The sequence below is a fragment of the Tachypleus tridentatus genome, chromosome 3 (genome assembly GCF_004210375.1).
Source record: "Tachypleus tridentatus isolate NWPU-2018 chromosome 3, ASM421037v1, whole genome shotgun sequence".
Taxonomy (NCBI): domain Eukaryota; kingdom Metazoa; phylum Arthropoda; class Merostomata; order Xiphosura; family Limulidae; genus Tachypleus; species Tachypleus tridentatus.
In genome coordinates this window covers 29,936,034-29,961,987 of record NC_134827.1, presented here as the reverse complement: position 1 = coordinate 29,961,987, position 25,954 = coordinate 29,936,034, and the positions used below count along the sequence as shown (strand labels likewise).

Genomic DNA, 25,954 nt, shown 5'->3' with positions numbered 1-25,954 from the left:
TTTACATAGAATTTTCTCCATCCATACCAGCCGTTTCTACATATATAAATTTTGTATTAAATAAAATGTTCATGAATTTTATTATTTGTAAGATATTTATTGAACCGCATAACGTATTTTTACAAAGTTTATTAATCTTTCATAAAATGTGTGTTTTCTTGTAGGTAAAGCGAAGTCGGGGTATCTGCTGAGTCCACAGAAGAGTTTCAGAAGAAACGAGACGAAACTTTCTATACCAGCTATTTAGGTACATTATTACAGTATGTAATAAAATTCCCCTAGGAGACCTTTAAGATGTTTTACTTGAATTATACTTGTATTTGAAAACTGTTTGTTTCAGGACACAAAACTTTAGACAGTATGTGAAAGCTGTTAGCACTGAAAACGAAAGTTAAATTGAATTTGTTATAACAATCGACACAGCCCTTAAAGGGATACATATTCATTCACCTGTCATGACTCATTTCCTTGTGCATAAATAAAGCCAGTGAGATTACTAATCATCTCTGTAGTTCTTGGAAGACACAAGGTCATATATGGCACATTTGGTTACCATGCGACCTTTTCTTCGTGAAATGGATTTTTTTTTTTCCTTAGTGAAAGCTCGTAAAGGTATTGTGTGTATACTGAACTGACTCTAAAGGCGAGTCGAGACTCGTTGAGGCGAAGGCGGGAAAACTGCACTGTGGCCTCCTTTTAGGAAGGGCGACATGTGTTTTGGTGGTTATTCGGTCACTAGACGTCAATGTTTAGGGTTCGCGGTAGCAGGAACTCGGTGAGAGAGCGGATGTCGTAATCTACGCGGTATAGAGCGCGTTACTTACGTTCAAGCGCGTGTTCGAAGCCGAACGTGAAGCTTCACGAGCCTTAGTGGACAGGATTACTTTCGAGAATGTTGCTTTAGCACTGAGTTTTCGTACGTTTTCTCGTCGTTTTGTCAACACAGTTGTCTGTTTGTGAAATTATGGAATTTGTAGCATTTCTTGTTGTTTTCACCGCGTTGTCATCTTCCACAAGGGGCGCTGAAGGAATGGGTAAGTTCTAGATATTTAAATATTGTTTCCAAATACGAATTCTGTGTAATACTGTAAGTCTGAGTCAGTATCTTTAGACCAACATTTGTTCAGTCTAAATGACTCTAACCAAATATGAATCATTTTACTTTACAAATTCGAAATACAAATTTGATAAACACCAAAACCAGATGCTTAACTAGAAAACTGCGTAAACGTTTCCCTACACTTGTCTTGCCGAATTATTCTAACACTAACGTATAATTATTCAATTGTGAGTAATTGGTAGTCCAATTTTGTTAGGTTACAATATATTTTCAAGGGTAAGTCTTTGTATGTGGCGAAATAAAGTGAAAATAAAACTGTTTGTTTTTTGTGGGTTTTTTTTTTCAATTTCACGCAGAGCTACTCAAGGGCTATCTGCGCCAGCCGTCCCTAATTTAGCAGTCTAAGACTAGATGGAAAACTGAATGGAATATAAAACGAAAAAAGACATATATTAGTAGATTTTGTTGAATAAAAGAAATTGAAACTCCGTAAGGGGCTTTATTAATTGTGCAGTTTCCAGAAGGTTTTCAAGATTCTAACAAACATACATTAATTTGGAACATTTTTGTTATTAGTTTTTGACACCAGAGTATTGCTGTTCCATTTATACTTTTGATGACTGAACAAGTTGAACTAATATCAGTTTTGTGTACACAAATTGTTCTTGAAAATATTCTGGATATTTCACAGTCCTACCTTTAGACGTCGACGTTGTTAACTTATATTTTGGATATTTCACAGTCCACATTTAGACGTCGACGTTGTTAACTTATATTCTGGATATTTCACACTTCCACCTTTAGACGTCGACGTTGTTAACTTATATTCTGGATATTTCACACTTCCACCTTTAGACGTCGACGTTGTTAACTTATATTCTGGATATTTCACAGTCCTACCTTCAGACAAGTACTTCGATTTTTCCTCAGTGTCCAATGCTGGAATGTTTCGCTAACATCAAAAACACATTCTCGCGTTTATTACTCAATTTTGAGGCCCGACATGGCCAAGTGGTGAAGGCACTCGACTCGTAATCCGAGGGTCGAAGGTTCGAATCCCCGTCAAACCAAACATACTCGCCCTTTCAGCCACTGGGACGTTATAACATTATGCTCAATCCCACTATTCGTTGGTAAAAGAGTTGACGGTGGGTGGTGATGACTAGCTGCCTCCCCGCTAGTCTTACACTGCTAAGGAGGGACGGCTAGAACACATAGCCCTCGAGTGGCTTTGCGCGAAATTCAAAAACAAAACAAACAAGTTTTATTGAGAACTGATTAGTTCTTTGTTTCTCTGTTTTATTGAATTATGCGCAAAGCCACTTGAAGGTTCTCTGAATAAGTCGTTTATCATTTTTAAATGAAGGCAAACAGTCGACGTCACCCACTTCCAGTTCTTGGATCACTCTTTATCAACAAATAGTGGGATTGAACGAAACAGTACAACTTTCCTAAGCCTGAAAGGGAAATAATGTTTGGCGAAGCAGTTGGATGTCGAGTTTTCTAACCTGCGAGCCATGCCAGGCTGGGTGGTTGTATATGGCATCACTCCACAGTGGCACAGCGGGACATCTGCAGACCTATAACACTAGAAACCGGGTTTTGATGCCCATGGTGGACAGAGCACAGCCCATTGTGTAGCTTTGTGCTTAATTACAAACAATTTAATTTTATTACTGCAAACTACAAAACATTTAGTTACGCGGGCTTCAACTCGAGAGAAAGAATGATAATGTAGCATTTCTTATGCAAAATGTGGAAAATAATCAAAAAATATTTGTGTGATATACATCTGCACATAAACTGCAAAGGTCAAGTGATTGTAATTGTTATTTTGAATTTCGCGCAAAGCTACTCGAGGGCTATCTGCGCTAGCCGTCCCTAATTTGGCAGTGTAAGACTAGAGAGAAGGCAGCTAGTCATCACCACCCACCGCCAACTCTTTTACCAACGAAAAGTGGGATTGACCGTCACATTATAGCGTCCCCACGGCTGAAATGGCGAACATGTTTGGTGCGACCGGGATTCGAACCCGCGATTCTCGGATTACGAGTCGAACTCCTTAACACACATGGCCATGCCGGGCCTTGTTATTCTATAATGGAAGTAAAAGTTGCAATTGTTATGGTATGAAAATAAGCTGGAAACAATAACTTTGAAAACTGTAAATATACAAACTGACAGGACGGCGAGGAAATTAGAAAGAGAAAGTTCAGTGTAAAAGCAGTTAAACAACACCTTTAAAAGATAAGCCAGCTAGGCTTAACGATAAAAGTATGAAGTTCAAGGATAAACTGAGTTTCTATTATTATAGCGTTAATTCGATTAGGAACAAAACGAAATAAATTATTTAACACTAATAATTGTTTCCTAAAGTAGAAGTGAGAGGGCTCTGTACATGAACTACAACCTGAGTCATAAAAACATGCAGTTTCTATTTTAATTTGTTGATTCCGTATGATTTACAATCATAAGTTGCAATAGTAAAGGTTTTTTAATTGGTTATAATGACGGGATACCTGATCAGGTAGATGACATTAATGAGAAATTGGGTATTGAAATCATGGTTGGTATTAACAGGAATACTGATAGAATAACTCGTAATTTTATACACACTGGCTAGGATTACACCGAAGTAAACAATAAGGAGGGGCTCTAAATGATCACAAAGCCAATCAGAAAGGACGCCAGTTTAAATTTATTGTTAACCACTAATGAGGATATGGGTTGCGAGAGTTGAAGTGTCTGTAGGAGGACACTTAGGGAAGAGTGATCATTTCATAATTGGGTTTGTTATTTGGCTAAGTGTGGAGTTGAATAAAAATAAATGGAATTTTAGTTACTAGTTTTAAAAACCTAAGATTCTGGCCACGATACAAAACTTATCATTAGTGAATTGGTTAAAAGGTGGCACTAGACGGATTAGGGGAATATTTAAAAATAAATTGTTCTTGAAATGATAGGAAAATTAAACTCAATTTTTAATTGGCTTATTAAAAATGTAAAGAAAGAAATTAGAATTAAGAACCAAAGGTTTAAGTACATCACATTTTTACTTAGGATGCTACAACGTCACATTTTTATTTAGGATGCTGCAACGTTACATTTTTATTTAGGATGCTACAACATCACGTTTTTTATTTCGGATGCTACATTACATTTTTATTTAGGATGTTATACTTACAAGTGGTAGAAAGAATAGAGGCTCTATTGAGATAAGGAAGTCAATATGAGGAACAACTAACTTATAATATCAAAGCTTTGTTTGTTTGGAATGAAGCACACAGCTACACAATGGACTTTTTGTACTGTGCCCACCACGGGTATCGAAACCCGGTTTCTAGCAGTGTGAGTCTGCTGACATGACGCTGTGCTACTGGGGTTATGTCAAATATATCAACAAGTATTATAAGTTTGTCAGAATAGGGTTAGAGGCCTGTTGCTGGTGGCAAGACTTTTATTTAATACCATGAGGTTGTAAAACCGTTGAATAATCTCTTTGGTGTTATAGTAATCTCAATCCTAATCAATTGGTGATAAGTAGAGAGATCGATAATTTAAAAATAGGTAAATCACAAAGATCAAATAAGATGTTTCAGACGGGTGTTATAGATGGTTAAATTTAGGTATTCGATTCTTTCGTTGTTATGTTTTGGTAGGCCAATAGAGAGGTAGACAGATATATGAGAATTGGAGATTTATTAATGTTACTATTATTTTTCAAAATGTGATAGAAGTCAACCTAGAAAACATAGGACAGTCTTTGTCCTCATTTAGTGGCAACAGTTAAAGAGAGTTCTAGTTTCTTTAGTGAAATGTGATATCATAATATATGCTATCACGTATTCGCTAACGGGGAATCTCGCTCTTCAAGTCCATTAAGTGTGTTACTTGTGATATCGACGATGAAAATTATGTCAATTCTGATGTACTTAAGTTTTTAAAACCCTTTTATGATTAGATATCACACAACTTAGTCATGAAAACCACATCACTAGGGGGCAGTAGAACACGAGTTAATTTGATTCTAGGGCTGTTGTATGGAAGGAAGCTAAACGTCGAAACCAGACCTTTGTTACAAGTGGAGTGTCTCAGAGGACAGTGCTTGAACCTTTAGTTCATTTTATTTACGTTAATGATGTTAATATACGCATAATTAGTAAATCTGTAAAGTTTGGTAATTTCTAGCTGTACTGGGGATTCTCAGATACCTCTAAATGAGTCGGGTCAGTTAGTAAGTTGTATAGATTTTTAATTATAGTGAATTTTAGGTAATTCATTTGGGTTGCTATAATGTGACCACACGTTCAATTCACACAGTAACGTGACCAAATTAAAGAATGGTCAGGTCATCAAGATAGTGTCCTGTTGCTAGCAGTGAAGCTAACAGAATAATTAGGATGAATTTTAAAGAGATATTGATTACATGCCAAAAGAAATAATTACCTCCTCAGTACAAATCACCAGTTAGGCCTCGCTTGGAATAGCATGTACAGTTTTGTATCCTCATCTGAAAAAGGATATTTACTTTTGTAAAAGGTCAAGTGAGAGAGCTCACAACACAATTACGAGAATAGAATGGTTGTCTTATAGTTTTATTTTCAGTTTGTTTATATTTTTATTAAGCACAAAGCTGCACAATGGGTTGTTTGTGTTGTGCCCACCACTTGCATCAACACCTGGTTTTGAGCGTTATAAGCCTTCAACCTCACTGATGAGCCCACTGTGGAGGGGAGGTACCTTAAGATATCTTCACTTACAAAACTGTGGAGGGAGGTACCTTAAGATATCTTCACTTACAAAACTGTGGAGGGGAGGTACCTTAAGATATCTTCACTTACAATCTCGTCTTCTTCATCTTCTTAAGAAAATAAAATAAATGAGATAAGGTTCGATATGATCAATAATTTCTTTGCGGTTTATTTTGACGACAACAGGACGAGAGGGCATAAATTTAAGATTTTGAAAAGACAAGTTAGATGCCACTTTTATTTTTCTACAAGATGACTGGTTTTTCAAAACAACTGCTGTCAGCAGCAGTTGCGTCAATTACTTTGCTAGAGTTTAAAAGAGGAACCAGTAATTTCATGAAAAGTAAAGGTTGGATGTAAATTTTTACTTTTCTCAACAAAGGGGCAGAATAAACAGCCTTGAAGGACTAAATGATCTGTTATTCTTTGTATTTCACTTTATTTTTTGTATGTTAGAGCAACGCCATATTGAAATATCTGCTGTGGAGAATCGAACCCCCAGATTTTACTGTTGTAAGTCCTTAGACTTATTGCTGTCCAGAAGTGGGTGTTTTCGTTTCGTTAATTCGGAAATGTCACGTAGATTTACACATAGATTTTTTTTTAAATCTTTAGAATATCACATACTAGTTCAAACTCTATTTTTTTCATATTGAAAACCAGAAATATCACTTACACCAGTGTGTAATTCATTTATCGGTTTGGAAATCTTCTAACCCTAAAATATCACTTACGCCAGTGTGTAATTCATTTATCGGTTTGGAAATCTTCTAACCCTAAAATATCACTTACGCCAGTGTGTAATTCATTTATCGGTTTGGAAATCTTCTAACCCTAAAATATCACTTACACCAGTGTGTAATTCATTTATCGGTTTGGAAATCTTCTAACCCTAAAATATCACTTACACCAGCGTGTAATTCATTTATCGGTTTGGAAATCTTCTAACCCTAAAATATCACTTACACCAGTGTGTAATTCATTTATCGGTTTGGAAATCTTCTAACCCTAAAATATCACTTACACCAGTGTGTAATTCATTTATCGGTTTGGAAATCTTCTAACCCTAAAATATCACTTACACCGATGCTAAAACCACTTGTCTTTCTTAATTTGTTTTACCACATTAAACGTTCAAAACTCGAAATTGCTACACCGACATAATGTCTCGTTTTTAGTATAATTTAATAGTATTATTATCGTAAGGTTTCCTCCTAACATAAAACTCCTTCAAGAGAGAGATCACCAATTAGTCGTAAGTAATCAAACCATTTCAAAGGTTTGTCCATCAACATTTTGGAACACAGGTTGGTAACTGTCGCACAGTTAAGGAAGGTTAAAACTATCGTTTCTAACGTCCATGTCAGAATGATCCAACCATCATCCATCCATTGTTGATTAAAACTCTTCATGTTTTGTAATTCTACAGCTAAGAAATATTATAATTTCCACAATTACAGTACATTAAGTTATAGCGTCCTCGTCTAAATAATTCCAACTTCATCCATCCTGTTCTGTTTTTCAGGTGCCCCTAGAATACAACCCTTTACGTTTCCCACAAATCTTAAAGTAGGCGAGAGTGTAAAAGTTATTTGTACCGCTGTAGAAGGAAGTCAACCCCTCACATTCCAGTGGTTTAAAAACGGGAAGCGTTTACCGTCGTCTGCTCATGTTTCCGTCAAGTCTTACGAAGACTTCTCGGTTCTCGCTATAGATGACTTGGTTCTGGATAGTAATGGAAACTATACCTGCAGCTTGAATAACCAAGAAGGTTCGGACCAGTTCACTGCGTCTCTAGGTGTTTACGGTAGGTTTGTTTTCAAGTCTTTTCTCTAATCGACGGCCTAGATTGACTGCGAAGAAACACGAAAGCTTAGCCTGATTTACGGTTAATAAACCAACCGTAAAATTAACATTTTAATAATATGGAACACATTTCTGGTTTGAGTTAAGACAATTTAGAAAGTATCGTATTTTTTTTCTCGTGAGAATGTTTGATAGAATGTCAAAGTCCACACTTTCTTACTCAAGAAAAAAAAAAGAGAAAATATTTATTGTACATGCTCATTTACTCTATAATTTACTGTGCATTTAGTTTCGTCCCATCGAAGCTTGGCACAGTTTCAAGGTCATAATTAACATTTGTATGTTGTTAAGGTTTTGTTGATATTATTTTGTTTTACCAACAGAATTGGTTTAACAATTTCGAAAATTACTCCATGTTTTGTGGTACATCGCTTTCAAGGTTTGAATAAAACTTATTGGGTCAAACTTATTTTTATACGAATTTTAAATAAGATTTCGCGAGCTGCGGTAAAATTAGGCTTAAGTTACGCATGAAACTACTGAAAATTACGATATAATATATAAACGCTCAGTGTTACTTCGTAGGTAAGCCTAATTATTTTACAGACTCAGTAGCGCACACGTTGTCATTTATAACTCGCATTATACGAATTTGTATAAAAAACATTGATTATTTTATCAGTAATAGTAGTGGCATAATGTAGAAAATTGTTTGAAACATTTTATCTAATATTTGCACGTTGTATTACAGGGCCACCAGAGTGGATTGTAGAGCCACGTGATGTCACAGTAACATTCGGCGATACCGTCACTTTCCATTGTCTTGTTAAAGGTGTTCCCAAACCTCTAATATACTGGAAATTTAAGGCTGGCTCTAGTAAGTTAAATATATTTGTGATCGCATGATTTATCTTTTTTTGAAAGAGTTTCTGTTTGGTATTACATTGTTATTTTCATTGTTTGTGGTAGGTACCGAAGAGTTCCGTAAAGTACCCTCTGGTGGTCGTTATTCCAAATTGTTGAATGGTTCCCTTTCAATATCTGATGTCGGACAGGAAGATGCGGGAAGTTACAAGTGTGAGACGAGTAATGGTATTGGGAGTGAACTTATAAGTAAAGTCGTATCGTTGAACTTAATAGGTAAGAAAGGAAAAATTGGACACGTAAGAAATAAATCACACGATTACCAAATTTAACTGTTTTGTTTCCGTGTTTTTGCATTACTATAAACAAATAACAAAAGTAACTAAATAAAAACATCACTACAGTTATTGTAAAAATTACGTGATTCTTCCCCACACTCTAAATAGGAATATCTGGTTCTTGGTTTATAATATTAGAACTCGGGTCCGGCTGAATTTAGGACACTCTACTTGCAGTCTGAGAGACACCGGCTAGAATCCCCGGCCCATCAAACATGCTCGCCCCTTCAAACGTGAAGTCATTATAACGTAACGATTAATCCCATTATTTGTTGGTAAATGAGCAGCCCAAAAGTTGACGGTGGGTGATGATGACTAGCTGCCTTCCCACTACGTCTTACACTGTTAAATTAAGGACGGCTAGCACAGATAGTCGTCGTTTAGCTTCGTGTGAATTTCAAAAAAACAAACAAAATTAGTGTTAGACAACGATAAACATATGATATTTGGGTGTTTTTTTGTTTTTTTTACCAGTGGAATCTATTTTGTTGAATATTCACGAAATCTTACTTCATGACGTATGATTTAAAAAATTACTCATAATTTCTGTGCTGTTATTCACGAATGATATGTTGTGGACATGGAATAAACAAACACTTATGGGCGGGCGTCCATAGAAATTTTTCTGAGGGGGGGCAACGTATTGTGAAGTGAATAATAAACTCTTATACGTGTGCTCAGTGAATAAAGAGAGGATACGTTTCTTGTTTTCCAGGAGTGACAAGTGCACCCTGCACAACGCCCATGCCAAAATTGTATCTGTTTCCCATGAGAAATTAATAAATAAAGCCGAACTTTCTTATTTTATTGCCTAACGCCAAAGACAGTTTATTCGATATTTTAATTTTATAACTTTTTGAAGCGGTATCAGACTTGGTGATAGTATTGACGTGTTTGTTGCCGTAGTCACTGCTCGGTATATTACGTCAGTGCTGTGTAGGTGATGGCGCTCTTAGCACTCCGTGACTCGAGATAACCACGTGCTCAGTGTGGTGACGTCATACGATTTCCGGTTGACCTGACGAGGATGACTGTGCTCAAGAAAAAAATATTTTCCCGTGACGAACAGATTGAACAGCTGTCTCAATGGTTTGCATATGGTCATAATTGCGAAGACAGAAATTAAAGAATCTAGAATTATGAAGGATCAGAAAATTAGAATATTTTAAAGTGACCATATATCTTATTTTATAGCATTTAGCAAATGTGATAAACATACCAGCTAACATGTTAATGTTCGTTGTTTTCCGCTTTTGAAATCTATTTGATTCGTTTTTCAGTGACTTTGTGGTAAGTTTTAGGATTCGCACCGCTAAAATCGACTCATGGTGGGCAAGTACAAGTAGCCCATTAAAAATTATTTCAGCTCGGTGTTAGCCCATTAATAAAACTACCATCACGGTTGTGTTATAAAAATAATATAAAGCTAAAAGTGACTTTTTTTTCTCAGGCGGTTCAGGTTATAACATTCAATTAATTAAGACTTATTGAAGTGTACGCATTTCTTTGATTGTGTGCGACACAATATGAACATTTCCAGTCACAACACAATATTAGCAGCTTCGTGACAATAAGAAATGTTTTAAAAAATACCGAATTTCTTAAATGTTCACTCTCTCGAAATCACGAATAACTAAATAACGTACTTAACAGCCGCGCTTCGAAAAGGTAGGAAAAAAAAAAACAGTTCATTATTAGTAAAAGAAATGTTACTAACGTTAATGATATGGGTAGTTCGGCCCGGCATGGCGAGGTGGATAAGGCACTCGACTCGTAATCCGAGAGTTGCGGGTTCGAATCCCCGTCACACCATACATGATCGCCCCTTCAGCCATGGGTGCGTCATAATGTGACGGTCAATCCCTCTGTTGATAAAAAAGTAGTCCAAGAGTTAGCGGTGAGTAATGATGACTATCTGCCCTCCCTTTAGTCGTATACTACTAAATTAGGGACGGCTAGCGCAGATAGCCCCTGAGTAGCTTTGCGCGAAATTCAAAACCAAACCCAACACAGGTTGTTTACGAACGACTTATGGTAAGCATAATCTTGCCCTTCTGTGTTACCTGTGATTACGCATTTAAAGGCCTTAAATACACTGTTGCATTTTAGTTGTGACTTACAAGATCAAATTAGGTCTGAAATTGTTCTCTCCGTGGAGAGTTATATTACAAGACATTCCGTCGTAAAGTTACATTGTTACTCGGTTATGTAGGGCCTAAATTATACCTAGTACTTTAAAATATATATCTGCCATGTACAACTGTATCAGTAAAATATGGGAAGATGTAATTCGTAGAACAGAATCAGTAAGATATGGGAAGATGTAATTCGTGGAACAGAATCAGTAAAATATTGGAAGATGTAATTCGTGGAACAGTATCAGTAAAATATTGGAAGATGTAAATCGTTGAACCATATCAGTAAAATATGGTTTGTTTTGTTTGTTTGTTTGTTTTGGAATTTCGCACAAAGCTACTCGAGGGCTATCTGTGCTAGCCGTCCCTAATTTAGCAGTGTAAGACTAGAGGGAAGGCAGCTAGTCATCACCACCCACCGCCAACTCTTGGGCTACTTTTTTACCAACGAATAGTGGGATTGACCGTCATATTATAACGCCCCCACGGCTGGGAGGGCGAGCATGTTTAGCGCGACTCGCGCGCGAACCCGCGTCCCTCGGATTACGAGTCGCACGCCTTACGCGCTAGGCCATGCCAGGCCCCAGTAAAATATGGAAAGATGTAATTTGTAGAACAGAATCAGTAAGATATTGGAAGATGTAATTCGTGGAACAGTATCAGTAAAATATTGGAAGATGTAATTCCGTATAACAGAATCAGTAAGATATGGGAAGATGTAATTCGTGGAACAGAATCAGTAAGATATTGGAAGATGTAATTCGTGGAACAGTATGAGTAAAATATTGAAAGATGTAATTCGTGGAACAGTATCAGTAAAATATTGAAAGATGTAATTCGTAGAACAGAATCAGTAAGATATGGGAAGATGTAATTCGTGGAACAGTATCAGTAAGATATTGGAAGGCGTAATTCGTAGAACAGAATCAGTAAGATATCGTGGAACAGAATCAGTAAGATATTGGAAGGTGTAATTCGTGGAACAGAATCAGTAAGATATTGGAAGGTGTAATTCGTGGAACAGAATCAGTAAGATATTGGAAGGTGTAATTCGTGGAACAGAATCAGTAAGATATTGGAAGGTGTAAGGTGTAATTCGTGGAACAGAATCAGTAAGATATTGGAAGGTGTAATTCGTGGAACAGAATCAGTAAGATATTGGAAGGTGTAATTCGTGGAACAGAATCAGTAAGATATTGGAAGATGTAATTCGTGGAACAGAATCAGTAAGATATTGGAAGATGTAATTCGTGGAACAGTATCAGTAAAATATTGGAAGATGTAATTCGTGGAACAGTATCAGTAAAATATTGGAAGATGTAATTCGTGGAACAGTATCAGTAAAATATTGGAAGATGTAATTCGTGGAACAGAATCAGTAAGATATTGGAAGATGTAATTCGTGGAACAGTATCAGTAAAATATTGGAAGATGTAATTCGTGGAACAGTATCAGTAAAATATTGGAAGATGTAATTCGTAGAACAGAATCAGTAAGATAATGGAACGTGTAATTCGTGGAACAGTATCAGTAAAATATAGGAAGATGTAATTCCTGTAGAAAATAAGTCATATTACACCACATCTGGCTGCCAGATGGATACTGAAGGCAGCGAACGAATTTCAATAGTTTCCCAACTGTAGTAATACAAGAGCACGCAGGTCATCTTACTTAAAGTACACAACTCCCCCTCAAGAACTGTAGATTAGCTAATATACTCTAAGATATGCATACAAATTGACTCTGGAGCAAACAGAGGCTTATTTATATGCAAAAACGGCTCGTTTGGGCTGAGAAAACACTTTACATAGAAGAGCGAACAACGTTTCGACCTTTTTCTTTGTGAACCTGACGATGACCGAAGAAGGTCGAAACGTTGTTCGCTCTTCTATGTAAAGTGTTTTCTCAGCCCAAACGAGCCGTTTTTGCATATAAATTTCTCAACAAGTGGGTTTCTCGTCATCACTGAAACAGAGGCTTAGTAACTGCCTCAGTAGACCCCACGATATATTAACAAAGGGGCCTACACGCACGGCGATAGGTTTAGAGAGCCTTGTTACACGCACGGTCATTGGTTTAGAGAAACTTGTTAGACGCACGGTGATTGGTTTAGAGAAACTTGTTTCACTTCCACCGTATTTTAGTGCTTAAAAGTCTTTCATACTTCAAACTCGGTTTTAAAGAAACTTTTGCCAAATATTGAAATTTAATATTGTCCAAAATAACCTCACAATATCTTAAATGTTTTTACTTATTTTATTAACCTCTGAAGTAGTATAAACCAAAGAGGTAAGTATGGTTAGGAAACTCGCTAAAAGTGTCCGTATTATTATCAAATTAACCTGCATTTAACATTTATTTGTCAAAAATTGGAAGTTTCTACAAAATGTTTTTTAAAGGGGACCAAAGACCGCTTATAAGGGACATCTGTTTTAACCCTCGAATCACTATACAGTAGTGTATTGTCAGTCAGTGATTGAGTCAGTAGCCACTAAGATGACATTACATAAGAGAGACTAATGTTGCAATTTTCACTGTCGTAATGACAGTGCCACATGCCATGAATCACGAGAAGAATTATGCAATATGTAGGCTACGATACATTATGACATGCATTTCAAAAGCAAAAAATTAAACTATTTATTACTCGTACTTTGGGTGTTATTTACTCTTGAAACAGGACACTCTTGAGGACCTTGTACAAGTACATCTAGTAACGTAAGTTTGAGTCAACAATCTGAACTCGTTGAACATCTTCCCAGACGTAGATTCGTGTGCAGAGGAACGTTGAAAGTTTCACACGTGTGTAATAGATATGAATGACCGACTTGTTTTCACGCCACTGTGTTAATACACATCTAATCATTTGTCTCACAACAACGTTGAAAGGCTATAAGATGGCTAAATTTTTCCCTTGAATGGTTTTTATTTGTGAAAGTGGCTTAATTGAAAATTGTTAGCTCTGTTTTTAACTAAAAGCGTCAGTTGTCTTAACAACTGAATTAAAAATCAGATAAATTATTTTCAATAATTAGGACTACACAAATAGGCATCAGTAATGCAGGTTGTAATAAAATCCGGACCTTAAAGTGTCTGTAACACTTATAAAACTGAAAATAACATTTAGTTTTATGTGTGGTTTAAACCAATATTTTGGTTGATATGGATATTGATATATTTGGAATTGCTTGATTCCTGAATGGTATAAAGTATTATCTCAGTGAAAAGTTACACATAGGATTTTATTTATTACTGATAATTCTTATTGTTATCTTAGTTGTTTGGTTTGTTTTGAATTTCGCGCAAAGCTACACGAGGGGTATCTGCGCAAGCCGTCCCTAATTTAGCGGTGTAAGACTAGAGGGAAGGCAGCTAGTCATCACCACCCACCGCCAACTCTTGGGCTACTTTTTTACCAACGAATAGTGGGATTGACTGTTACATTATAACGCTCCCACGGCTGAAGGGGCAAGCATGTTTGGTGTGACAGGGATCCGAACCCTTGTTTAGTGAAAACTAGACAGTGAACTATCTTTACTCTTCCCATTGGGGAAATTCAAACTCAGAAATTAGCATTTTAACTCCTTAAACTTACCTCTGGCATGTCTACGGATGGTCATTGATAAAAGATGTCATTAAATCATACTTCATTTTTAGGTTACATAATGTCAAAAAACATCAAATTAAAACCCGAAATATTTAACTTGTATTAAACTAGTCCTTTATCATCAGTGTTAATTTCGCCAGTAATTGCGTTTCGTTGTATGTATTTTGGTTTAGATTTTCATATTTACTGAGAAAGCTGACATATGTCATTTTAATAATGTATTTTTTTCTGTTGCTTTGTAAATAATAATAATATAATGTAATTTTTTTTATGGAAATTATATCCACACAATTTGTTATTTATGAAAATAAACTGTTATCACAAAATTGTACCCAGGGGGACAGTCGTAAGTCTACGGACATATTTCGTTAAAATTCGGGGTTTGATTCCCCACGATCCGGCATGGCCAGGTGGTTAAGGCATTTGACTCGTAATCTGAAGGTCGTGGGTTCGAATCCCCATTACCCCAAACATGTCCACCCATTCAACCGTGGGGGCGATATAATGTTACGATCAATTCCACTATTCGTTGGTAAAAGAGTAACCCAAGAGTTAGCGGTGGGTGGTAATAACTAGCTGCCTTCCCTCTGGTCTTACACTACAAAATTAGGGACGACTAGCGCAAATAGCCCTCGTGTAGTTTTGCGCGAAATTGAAAACAAACCCAACCAAATCGATTCTACTCGGTAAATACAGCAAATAGCCTTATGTTGTTTTCCTCGCAGACAAACAATCTATTGCAAAAAAAAAAAAAAAATCGTATACAGTTTGCTTGATTTTATTTTAAGCGTTGATCGTAAGTATTAGTTAATTATAAGTTGCAGCTTTTATAGTAGAATATTTTAACAACAGGTAAGACGTTGCGATCGAAACGTGGTACCTATTTTAAAAAATATTCTTCCTTACTGTAAAAGCTCTAACTTCTAATGGAATAATATTTTATACTTAATGTTGAATTTAAAGCTTCAAAATATATCTAAATTTAATCATAATAATAAGTGTAATAAAAGTAATTTTCGTGCCGATTTTAAACACCACCTAACGAGTGAAAAAGACAAAAATCTTCTGACAATGAAACGAATGTTTCTTGTTCTTTTCGATAAAAGTGGCATTAACGGGAGAAGTAAACACAGTTAAGGATATCATATTAACAATTGGACAAAGCACAAATCTAAATCATGTATAACATGTTAAAATACATTACAGTTCCAGTCACATTTGAACAGAAGTTCGCAGTGGAACGGGTGAGACATGAGGAAACTGCTAATTTGATGTGTAACGCTCATGGTGATAACCCTATGATGTTTACTTGGCTGAAAGACAAGGTTATTTTGTCTACGACAGAAAATGTCAGGTAACGTAGTTATTAACAGTTAGTCGCTACTTTTGATATTATTTGTATTGATTCAGTTAATAGCTTGGGGAAAAATGTTTATACTGTAGTGAGAGTAAATGTTTATATTACAGTATAAAGGAGTATCAGTATTTCTTATATTCACTGACGAAACGGCGCAGATAGCCTAGTTGCTTTACGCCATAAAATGCCAAACCCACCTACTCAGAGGAAACGTAATTTCGTTTTGTTTGTTTGTTGAGTTTAATTTTTTTTTTATTTGTTCAATTTGCAAGTTTAATAAATTTTGCTAAACTAATAAAAATGTAAAAACGTCTGTGTTATTGAAATATTTCTTCTGTTAAATATTAAATATATCCAAAGGAAAAAAAACGCATCTAATAGATGGGTAAGATAAGTTTGCTGGAGAAAACTGCACTTTAGATTGTGAACTATTTGAAGATGTATCTCACATTGCTCATGGTTTAGACACCAAAAGACAGAGAAATATTGGAGAAGCATTAAGCCTGAAATTGTTATAAATGCAATGGGCCTAAAACTATTATAATAACAAGTTAGTTGTAAAAGATTTTCTTTTTTAATTAATTTTTCCTCTGTGACTTCGTGTTATAGATGTGTATAAATAGCATGTCACATCTATCTTTCGATATACAGTGGAAAAATTAAGAAAAATATGAAACTATTAATAGAACAACTTGTTTTGATAACAGTGTCTTACATGACATTGATAAATATTACGTGCTGACGAATCAGTTGGTCATTGTCTCCGAATTTTGTGTGCAAATTGATATTTTGTATCCTAACTGTCAAGAATAGCTTGTAAACATTTCCAAAACTTTTTTCTAATAGATACCAAATATATGACAGAACGAGAGAGCATGGGACTCGGTCGGAGATCCGGATTTATGCCGTGAATCGTAATGATAATGGACTTTACACTTGTGAAGCCGAGAATGCATCGGGGAAAGATAAACGGAATATTAAGTTACTTGTTTTAGGTATGCAAAGATATTTCAAGTTAACTATATCATAGATATTACAGTCTTTTTTTTTAAGAGGTTCATTAATTTATGTTAAGAATGGAGACAAACAAATGCTTAGTGGAAAATAATTTTAAATTCATTAACAAATATGTTGGCTTTGGTTTTATAGGCCCCAATGATAAATCAGTAGTTTTTATGGACCAACAACACTAAAATCCTGGATTTGATTTCCTGCAGTTTATACAAAAACCTTCCAATGGAACAGCAGTAAGTTTATGAACTTACAACACTAAAATCTGGGGTTTGACACCCTGTGGTGGGCATAGCAGATAGTCTAATGTGACTTCCTCTGGAAAAGAAACGAACAAATAAAAAAATGTTAGCTTTTAGTATAATGAAATGATAAGAAATATTGGATAAAATATTAATATGTGTGTGCATATGCATGTGCAGATTTGTGTGTATAATGATACTTGTAGCTCCAAACAACTAGTGTGTAATGGGTTTGTTAATCCTAACTTTAATCCTGAAAGAAATTTTATAGTTAAAGCTGTCAGATGCTGCACTGTTAATACAAGTTTGCTTCAGTTAGCATTGTTAAAAGGTTATTTTTAACAGATCAAGCACGTGCTCAAGTGCACATGTTTTATGATAGTCCAGTTTAATTTAATAACATACAGTGGTTTCCTCAGCCCTGGCAAGTTGTTGAGGATAAATGAATCTTTTCTCATCAGGAATATCGAACCTTCCTTGAACTAAACTAAAAACATCAAGAAACTTTTTTCTCAAACTAGAGTGTGTGTTTGTTTGAACTCTACTTTAAATTTTTCTTGAACATAGTACTAAATTAATTGTCGAACCATGTCAAGTCCAAGGTTACTATTATATCCTTGGGATAACTGCAAGCTGTTATATTATTAGATTGTCTCTGTTGCATTGCAGATTAATCTGAAGACATTTCCACCAAAATTAGTAAAGATTTTTGGTTTCAAAATATTATACTGGCAACAGTGATTTTAAACAGTAAGCCCGTGTATATCATAATAAGTTATAACACTATAGTCGAATCACCAGATCAGTTTATTCGATATTTGCTGTGTTTTTGAGATTAGTGTTATTACATAAACTATCAGTTGCTTCTCTTAAAGCTGAGAATTTAGATTTTTTTTTAAATCTTTTTGTTGAAGTGTCGGTTCATGAAAAATAACACAACCAATAACAGGATAAGACAAAGAATCCAGTTTTAGACCATTCAGTCTTGTATAATGTCAGCATATTACTCTGAATAATAATTATTTTGAGAAACTTTGAGCTGTAAGTGAATAAAAAGGAACATAAATTGAACGATTATTTCTCTATAGAGGTACCTGATAGCCCCTCAGATATTCGAATTGAAGAGGTGTGGACAAGAAGTGTATCTTTGTCCTGGACAGTTCCTTACAGTGGAAACAGCCCCATATTAAAGTACATCATCCGTTACTGGAGAGATCAAGGTACTGTATCTTACTGCTTCTGCCAAACACTAAATTAGCTTCTGTTTTATTTAGTTACAAGCTGAAACACCTGTCAACTGACGGTGAATGTTTAAACTTAGTTGAAACAACGTAAGTTTAACAGCAGTCATATTTTTTAAAGTAATAACTTGAACATAAAGTTTATCTCAAAATTATAACAAAATTTCTTCATAAACAACATTTGAAGTTTGTTTTCCATCTACCAACAAATAGTCTTTGAAGTGATTCCACCCTTGAACTCCCAACATCTTATTGACTGTAAGAAAAGCATGGTTGTTTGAGAAACAGTCCAGCAACTTTCATACTTTGAATCTTTTTAGAATATTCAACATTGTCTAAGATTGTTTGAGATCTTACAAAATATAAATAGAGGTTAAGTTCAGTTTTGACCTCCTTAGGACATTCCCCATTGTTAATAGTGCTTATATACAAAGTTTGGTTGATATTGTCTCAGAGGAGTTACAATGCAAACAATCACATATATGTAATATATATATATATATTTTATTCTAAGTACATATAAATAAACTTATAGTAACAGAATGGGTGTTTTAGACAAATATGATATCATGGATGCTCAATATTATTTTATCATTTGATATTGTCAACACTATCTGGATAATTTTGAGAACTAGAACTCTTGAAAATACATTTTTTTTGGTTTTATAATCATGTTTAGCTGTACTAAGTGCAAGTTTTCATAGAATACAACCATTAGTTATATTAGTAGAAAATAAAATTCCTTTACATTTTTGTCATTTTGTTATAAGTAAGTAATGCATAATATAAAGAATTACAGTGTATGGCCACTTTATTAGTTTCTTCATACTTTATGTTTCCTAGAGTCGTTTTTGTAATAATAGTGGCTTAGTATGGCATGGACGTCTTAAAGTATGAGAAATAATTCTGTGTTCGAATGATGCCTGGAGGTGTTGTGTAGTCTAACTTGGTGCACGGTGTGATGCTGAACTTGGTTACAGAGGTACTCACTTAATTCAGTTTCTGGTGTCGTGTTGCTAAAAACCCTGTTATTACTATCATGTAACCCAAACTTATTTTAGAAATAAGAATTCAGATGCAGGCTCAATGTGCTCTCGACCACAGAGGTTAACGTGCAGCATTATGGAGTGTGCGCGTGGTCGGCAAACAGTGGTTAGTCGTCACAGTGTTTCATGACACCGGTAATCCTTTTAGACTTGAGGTGCTACTCTACCTTCTGAAATAATTAAAACATCTAAGCAAATTCATACAACAGTTAGTCGTTACAGTTTTGTAACACACCTAATTTTTTAGCTAATAGACTCTAACATAAGAAACTTTGAAGAGCCAGTCAAAAAAAAAATCTCCTACTAAATTAACCCACAAATATATTTGTGTGAATAAGTTTCAGTAGTGAAGCTGTTTGTTTATCCATCATTTTACAATAAGTTTGATGGTTATATGGGTATTGAATATGGGTTAGATTATGAGAAACCCTCTTAGCTTTTAAGATCAAGATAAGTTTTATATATGATATGAATGAGTTTAGATATTTGTTTATTAATTTCGGGTAAGTTCAGTCATGAGTTTTTGCAGTCTGCAGAGTGAAAATATTAGTTGGAGTTTCTCTGCTGATTGTTTAAAAAGTTACACAATTCTTTAAACGATTTATGCATCGTAGCAAATCATATCTGTTTGTTTTCTTTTAGATGGCACTCCACTACGTCTGGAAGAACAACCAGTCTCGTCGACAGAGACTTCAGCACTGCTGAAAGACCTTCATCCTGGTAGTTTCTACAATGTAAAGGTCATGGCAGTAAACGAAGTAGGTCAAGGAAACCCAACTGATTCCAGAAGTTTCATAACTCAGGAAGAAGGTAAAAAAACAATTGTTTTCTTAGTGGTAGGCATCACTTAGCGTGCTCAGAATATGAATGTGAATGTTTGTGGTTCATGTTACATTGCACCAATAAGGTGCTCTGCAAGTTGAGGCACGTACACCATTACAATGATGGTGAAATTGGACTGTTCACTCGGACAGGAATTGATCAAGAGTTAATAACTGGTGTTGTTGAGTAGCTGTCTTCTTTCAGCTCAGATTTGAGGGCAACTTTGTACAGAAAGTGAATAACTTTGCCCCTTTCCACTCACCATGCAAAGCAAACAAACATGTTTCTTAATTATTCAGTAAAAGGTGGCACAAAAGTCATGCCTCATATGAAGTTTTAATAAAATAGAAAAAGTAATAATTTCTTTGTGTATTGTGTGTTTCAAAGTTAATGGTTGGCAACTGGAACATTTAATAAACAAAAATTTAATACTTGTTTTTATATTACATGCTTCAAAGTTAATGGTTAATAATTTGAACATTTACTTTATTAAACAAAAAAGTAATTACATTTTTTATTGATTCATCAAAATTCCTCTGCAGTGCAACTGTTGCACCACCATATATTTTAAACCATTATTAATGATGTACTTTCTGTCCGATTCTGTAATTTGTTTTCTTAATTTTAAAACATTTAATGTGTCTATTACTCCTTTAAAACACCTTATGTTTGTTGTGATACAGGTAAAATAAAGTTTCTGTTTATCCAAGATGTACTTCACAAGAATATAATACTGATTGAAACCATAGCATTGTTTTTAGGCCTAATCCTTTCGAATAATGACTAGATGTGCATATCTTACTGTGCTTAGTTATAGAAAAGTGTCCTCGAAAGAGCATTTCCCCTTTTGTTGTCCCCTTTGTCCCTCTTCTTTCTGCTCAAATCTTCTCCTTAGTTTGTTAGTTTAATAGTTACCTTTGTTTATTTTTTCCTGTTTGTGTTAGTTTAATGTTTACTTTCTCCTGATTGTTTTAGTTTAATTGTTACTTTGTTTATCTTTTCCTGTTTGTGGTAATTTAATTGTTACCTTTGTGTATCACCTCCTGCTTGTGTAAGTTTAATGTTTATCTCCTCCTGCTTGTGTAAGTTTAATGTTTATCTCCTCCTGTTTGTGTAAGTTTAATGTTTATCTTCTCATTGTTTTAGTTTAATTGTTACTTGTGTATCTTTTCCTATTTGCATTAGTTTAATTTCTTATCTTCATAGCTTCTTGCATTTTTATTGACTTATCTTTTTCCTCTTTGTTTATATTTTCAAGTTTCTCTTTATATGTCTCCAATGGCTCAGCTAAAACCCAGTTGCAATACCCGTGGTTAGCACAATATAGATAATCTGAAGTTGATGCAGTAACATACAGTAGTAACATTTTGAGTCTGTTAGACTGTTTTCTAGTCTTGTTGCATTTTTGATTTTTTACTCTGTAAGTAATTATTTCTATTTTATTCAAATTTTGAAACTGGGAAAAGACATTTTATTAGAATTGTGTAAAAATAATAATATTAAATGTGAGTTTTTCTGATTTCCTCTTTAAATATTTATCTTTGTATGTATTCAAGTATGAGTTTTATTTGTTTTAAATTTTTCTGTTTTCTTTATAGTCCTGTAATACCCTTCCTTTTTGTGCTGTTTAAGTCTACATATCTGTATGTTTATTTTTCATTTTTATAATTTTTTTTTACCTTACTTCATTTTGTGTCTTAATTGTGACTGGTGTTTCTTCTTGGCTTTCACTTCCTTTATTCTCTGTTATGTATGTTTAATTTTTCATGTTTTTTTTTTCCTTTTTTTGTAACTGTTATTTTGAATCATTATACATTGCATCATTTAGTTTTACTTTTACATTCCTTGTTATTGTTGTATATTGCATCATTGTGTTTTACCTTTATATTCCTTTTTATCATTACACGTCGCATCATTTTGTCCTACTTGTACATTCCTGTATATAATTACACATTGTATCACTGTGTTTTACCTGTACATTCCTGTATATAATTACACATTGGATCACTGTGTTTTACCTGTACATTCCTGTATATAATTACACATTGGATCACTGTGTTTTACCTGTACATTCCTGTATATAATTACACATTGGATCACTGTGTTTTACCTGTACATTCCTGTATATAATTACACATTGGATCACTGTGTTTTACCTGTACATTCCTGTATATAATTACACATTGGATCACTGTGTTTTACCTGTACATTCCTGTATATAATTACACATTGTATCACTGTGTTTTACCTGTACATTCCTGTATATAATTACACATTGGATCACTGTGTTTTACCTGTACATTCCTGTATATAATTACACATTGTATCACTGTGTTTTATCTGTACATTCCTGTATATAATTACACATTGGATCACTGTGTTTTACCTGTACATTCCTGTATATAATTACACATTGGATCACTGTTTTACCTGTACATTCCTGTATATAATTACACATTGGATCACTGTGTTTTACCTGTACATTCCTGTATATAATTACACATTGGATCACTGTGTTTTACCTGTACATTCCTGTATATAATTACACATTGGATCACTGTGTTTTACCTGTACATTCCTGTATATAATTACACATTGGATCACTGTGTTTTACCTGTACATTCCTGTATATAATTACACATTGGATCACTGTGTTTTACCTGTACATTCCTGTATATAATTACACATTGGATCACTGTGTTTTACCTGTACATTCCTGTATATAATTACACATTGGATCACTGTGTTTTACCTGTACATTCCTGTATATAATTACACATTGGATCACTGTGTTTTACCTGTACATTCCTGTATATAATTACACATTGTATCACTGTGTTTTACCTGTACATTCCTGTATATAATTACACATTGTATCACTGTGTTTTACCTGTACATTCCTGTATATAATTACACATTGGATCACTGTGTTTTACCTGTACATTCCTGTATATAATTACACATTGGATCACTGTGTTTTACCTGTACATTCCTGTATATAATTACACATTGCATCACTGTGTTTTACCTGTACATTCCTGTATATAATTACACATTGTATCACTGTGTTTTACCTGTACATTCCTGTATATAATTACACATTGTATCACTGTGTTTTACCTGTACATTCCTGTATATAATTACACATTGGATCACTGTGTTTTACCTGTACATTCCTGTATATAATTACACATTGCATCACTGTGTTTTATCTGTACATTCCTGTATATAATTACACATTGGATCACTGTGTTTTACCTGTACATTCCTGTATATAATTACACATCACTGTGTTTTACCTGTACATTCCTGTATATAATTACACATTGGATCACTGTGTTTTATCTGTACATTCCTGTATATAATTACACATTGGATCACTGTGTTTTACCTGTACATTCCTGTATATAATTACACATCACATCACTGTGTTTTACCTGTACATTCCTGTATATAATTACACATCACATCACTGTGTTTTACCTGTACATTCCTGTATATAATTACACATCACATCACTGTGTTTTACCTGTACATTCCTGTATATAATTACATATCACATCACTGTGTTTTACCTGTACATTCCTGTATATAATTACACATTGTATCACTGTGTTTTACCTGTACATTCCTGTATATAATTACACATCGCATCACTGTGTTTTACCTGTACATTCCTGTATATAATTACACATCGCATCACTGTGTTTTACCTGTACATTCCTGTATATAATTACACATCGCATCACTGTGTTTTACCTGTACATTCCTGTATATAATTACACATCGCATCACTGTGTTTTACCTGTACATTCCTGTATATAATTACACATCGCATCACTGTGTTTTACCTGTACATTCCTGTATATAATTACACATTGTATCACTGTGTTTTACCTGTACATTCCTGTATATAATTACACATTGTATCACTGTGTTTTACCTGTACATTCCTGTATATAATTACACATTGTATCACTGTGTTTTACCTGTACATTCCTGTATATAATTACACATTGGATCACTGTGTTTTACCTGTACATTCCTGTATATAATTACACATTGGATCACTGTGTTTTACCTGTACATTCCTGTATATAATTACACATCACATCACTGTGTTTTACCTGTACATTCCTGTATATAATTACACATCACATCACTGTGTTTTACCTGTACATTCCTGTATATAATTACACATCACATCACTGTGTTTTACCTGTACATTCCTGTATATAATTACACATCACATCACTGTGTTTTACCTGTACATTCCTGTATATAATTACACATCACATCACTGTGTTTTACCTGTACATTCCTGTATATAATTACACATCACATCACTGTGTTTTACCTGTACATTCCTGTATATAATTACACATCACATCACTGTGTTTTACCTGTACATTCCTGTATATAATTACACATCACATCACTGTGTTTTACCTGTACATTCCTGTATATAATTACACATCACATCACTGTGTTTTACCTGTACATTCCTGTATATAATTACACATCACATCACTGTGTTTTACCTGTACATTCCTGTATATAATTACACATCACATCACTGTGTTTTACCTGTACATTCCTGTATATAATTACACATCACATCACTGTGTTTTACCTGTACATTCCTGTATATAATTACACATCACATCACTGTGTTTTACCTGTACATTCCTGTATATAATTACACATCACATCACTGTGTTTTACCTGTACATTCCTGTATATAATTACACATCACATCACTGTGTTTTACCTGTACATTCCTGTATATAATTACACATCACATCACTGTGTTTTACCTGTACATTCCTGTATATAATTACACATCACATCACTGTGTTTTACCTGTACATTCCTGTATATAATTACACATCACATCACTGTGTTTTACCTGTACATTCCTGTATATAATTACACATCACATCACTGTGTTTTACCTGTACATTCCTGTATATAATTACACATCACATCACTGTGTTTTACCTGTACATTCCTGTATATAATTACACATCACATCACTGTGTTTTACCTGTACATTCCTGTATATAATTACACATCACATCACTGTGTTTTACCTGTACATTCCTGTATATAATTACACATCACATCACTGTGTTTTACCTGTACATTCCTGTATATAATTACACATCACATCACTGTGTTTTACCTGTACATTCCTGTATATAATTACACATGGGATCACTGTGTTTTACCTGTACATTCCTGTATATAATTACACATCACATCACTGTGTTTTACCTGTACATTCCTGTATATAATTACACATGGGATCACTGTGTTTTACCTGTACATTCCTGTATATAATTACACATCACATCACTGTGTTTTACCTGTACATTCCTGTATATAATTACACATTGGATCACTGTGTTTTACCTGTACATTCCTGTATATAATTACACATTGGATCACTGTGTTTTACCTGTACATTCTTGTATATAATTACACATTGGATCACTGTGTTTTACCTGTACATTCCTGTATATAATTACACATTGGATCACTGTGTTTTACCTGTACATTCCTGTATATAATTACACATCGGATCACTGTGTTTTACCTGTACATTCCTGTATATAATTACACATCACATCACTGTGTTTTACCTGTACATTCCTGTATATAATTACACATC

At 34.4% G+C, this 25,954-nt stretch overlaps 1 pseudogene across 1 annotated transcript in view; it reads left to right on the top strand.

The window, feature by feature from the left end:
* The first annotated feature begins 557 nt into the window (after positions 1-557).
* The window catches only part of LOC143246617 (cell adhesion molecule DSCAM-like), a 43,702-nt pseudogene continuing 18,305 nt past the window's right edge, over positions 558-25,954 (top strand). The window contains exons 1-8 of the transcript XR_013026077.1: positions 558-1,034; positions 7,337-7,618; positions 8,369-8,494; positions 8,587-8,757; positions 15,768-15,915; positions 16,765-16,913; positions 18,260-18,391; positions 20,101-20,268. The product of XR_013026077.1 is annotated as a cell adhesion molecule DSCAM-like (transcript). The remainder of the gene's footprint in view (positions 1,035-7,336; positions 7,619-8,368; positions 8,495-8,586; positions 8,758-15,767; positions 15,916-16,764; positions 16,914-18,259; positions 18,392-20,100; positions 20,269-25,954) is intronic.